The sequence below is a fragment of the Schistocerca gregaria genome, chromosome 3 (assembly GCF_023897955.1).
Source record: "Schistocerca gregaria isolate iqSchGreg1 chromosome 3, iqSchGreg1.2, whole genome shotgun sequence".
NCBI classification, from domain to species: Eukaryota; Metazoa; Arthropoda; class Insecta; order Orthoptera; family Acrididae; genus Schistocerca; species Schistocerca gregaria.
The window spans coordinates 183,834,469-183,837,859 of NC_064922.1; positions in this window are offsets into that span (position 1 = coordinate 183,834,469).

Below are 3,391 nucleotides of genomic sequence, written 5' to 3' on the forward strand. Positions count from 1 at the left end.
TTTGGTATACTTCGATTCCGAAGAAGCGAAGGATCATCAACTTGTGGATGTTTTTCTTTTAAACACAATTCTCAAAAAGTGTTCAAAATTATCACTCCAGCCATTCAATATACAAATCAAGCCCTCACATATTTTTTCGAGATCAGCAACACTTAGATGAGGGCACTGAATTTTTTCATCGACATCCTCTACTGGGTTCATTGCATGGCAATAAAGACATAAAAAAAGTAAATCTTGAATTCTAACATTTGACTCAAGGCAGCCTGCACATTTCTAACCTGCCTCTGTTTTGTCCGCCGCAGAAAATGTTTCATAAACTTGTTCAAAGCTTTTCAGTGTTCTCAAGATACTAGAAGCTCACATAGTCCATCGAGTCGGGCAAAAGGGTTGTAGACCAGCTTGATCGTTGGCTCTCTCACGACGTATGGTTCTGAAAAGTCCCGTCCTTTTGTTGGGTTTCCTTAGCATTTATCAAGTCCTTGGCTAAAGCTGTAATATCTGTCCTAGACGTATGGTGGTGGAGACTCTACAACTGGCAAGTTTAAACTGTGAGCAGTGCAGTGCACATAACGTGCTTTTGGTTGTATATCCAAAACTAACTTTTTTAGTCCTTTGAACTTAAAATCTCATATTTGAGGCACCACTGTCCTCTTTAAGTTATCCATTGACAAAAATTAAGACAAGCAAAAATGTCTTTTAAAATACTAATCAGAGTTTGCGATTCAGTGTGGGGGGGGCGGGGGGGGGGGGGGGGGGAGTCTCGTATAAGCCAATAAAGTCATTGATGAATAAGGAGTCATCAACAGTGTTGTTGTGGTCTTCAGTCCTGAGACTGGTTTGATGCAGCTCTCCATGCTACTCTATCCTGTGCAAGCTGCTTCATCTCCCAGTACCTACTGCAGTCTACATCCTTCTGAATCTGCTTAGTGTAGTTATCTCTTGGTCTCCCTCTACGGTCTTTACCCTCCATGCTGCCCTCCAATACTAAACTGGTGATCCCTTGCTGCCTCAGCACATGTCCTACCAACCGATCCCTTCTTCTGGCCAAGTTGTGCCACAAACTTCTCTTCTCCCCAATCCTATTCAATACTTCCTCATTAGTTATGTGATCTACCCATCTAATCTTCAGCATTCTTCTGTAGCACCACATTTCGAAAGCTTCTATTCTCTTGTTGTCCAAACTATTTATCGTCCATGCTTCACTTCCATACATGGCTACACTCCATACAAATACTTTCAGAAAAGACTTCCTGACACTTAAATCTATACTCGATGTTAACAAATTTCTCTTCTTCAGAAACGCTTTCCTTGCCATTGCCAGTCTACATTTTATATCCTCTCTACATCGACCATAATCAGTTATTTTGCTCCCCAAATAGCAAAACTCCTTTACTACTTTAAGTGTCTCATTTCCTAATCTAATTCCCTCAGCATCACCCGACTTAATTCGACTACATTCCATTATCCTCGTTTTGCTTTTGTTGATGTTCATCTTATATCCTCCTTTCAAGACACTGTCCATTCCGTTCAACTGCTCTTCCAAGTCCTTTGCTGTCTCTAACAGAATACAATGTCATCGGCGAGCCTCAGAGTTTTTATTTCTTCTCCATGGATTTTAATACCTATTACGAATTTTTCTTTTGTTTCCTTTATTGCTTGCTCAATATACAGATTGAATAACATCGGCGAGAGGCTACAACCCTGTCTCACTCCCTTCCCAACCACTGCTTCCCTTTCATGCCCTTCGACTCTTATAACTGCCGTCTGGTTTCTGTACAGATTGTAAATAACCTTACGCTCCCTGTATTTTGCCCCTGCCACCTTTAGAATTTGAAAGAGAGTATTCCAGTCAACATTGTCCAAAGCTTTCTCTAAGTCTACAAATGCTAGGAACATAGGTTTGCCTTTCCTTAACCTTTCTTCTAAGATAAGTTGTAATGTCAGTATTGCCTCACGTGTTTCAGTATTTCTACGGAATCCAAACTGATGTTCCCCGATGTTGGCTTCTACTAGTTTTTCCATTCGTCTGTAAAGAATTCGTGTTAGTATTTTGCAGCTATGGCTTATTAAACTGATAGTTCGGTAATTTTCACATCTGTCAACACCTGCTTTCTTTGGGATTGGAATTATTATATTCTTCTTGAAGTCCGAGGTTTATTTCGCCTGTTTCATACATCTTGCTCACCAGATGGTGGAGTTTTGTCAGGACTGGCTCTCCCAAGGCCGTCAGTAGTTCCAATGGAATGTTGTCTACTCCGGGGGCCTTGTTTCGACTCAGGTCTTTCAGTGCTCTGTCAAACTCTTCACCCAGGATCTTATCTCCCATTTCATCTTCATCTACATCCTCTTCCATTTCCATAATATTGTCCTCAAGTACATCGCCCTAGTATAGACCCTCTATATACTCCTTCCACCTTTCTGCTTTCCCTTCTTTGCTTAGAACTGGGTTTCCATCTGAGCTCATGTGTTCATACAAGTGGTTCTCTTATCTCCAAAGGTCTCGTTAATTTTCCTGTTGGCAGTATCTATCTTACCCCTAGTGAGATAAGCCTCTACATCCTTACATTTGTCCTCTAGCCATCCCTGCTTAGCCATTTTCCACTTCCTGTCGATCTCATTTTTGAGACATTTGTATTCCTTTTTGCCTGCTTCATCTATTGCATTTATGTATTTTCTCGTTTCATCAATTAAATTCAATATTTCTTCTGTTACCCAAGGATTTCTACTAGCCCTCGTCTTTTTACCTACTTGATCTTCTGCTGCCTTCACTACTTCATCCCTCAAAGCTACCCATTCTTCTTCTGCTGTATTTCTTCCCCTCATTCCTGTCAATTGCTCCCTTATGCTCTCCCTGAAACTCTGTACAACCTCTGGTTCTTTCAGTTTATCCAGGTCCCATCTCCTTAAATTCCCACCTTTTTGCAGTTTCTTCAGTTTTAATCTACAGGTCATAAGCAATAGATTGTGGTCAGAGTCCACATCTGCCCCTGGAAATGTCTTACAATTTAAAACCTGGTTCCTAAATCTCTGTCTTACCATTATATAATCTACAGTACGAATACAAAACGACACTTGTTCGTGAATCAAATAATCACTTGTTTTGTCAACACTAATAGAAAAATGTTCAGTCTTCTTGACTGATGCCAACACCTCTCAACACAGACTTTCCTAGTAGATCCGTGATCTTGTTTTGAATATAGTGGGACGTCCACTTATACCCTGAATGCCCTAACCAATCTTTAAACTCAGGTATGTCATTCTTTCGGAGTTCCAACAATTGGAAAAAAATTGAGTTTACATCTTTGTGCCCTCCAATTGATAGTCCTTATCAACATAGAAATTGCACGATAGTAAAAATTGTCTCAAGAGCTAAATGGCCTTTCTTCATATC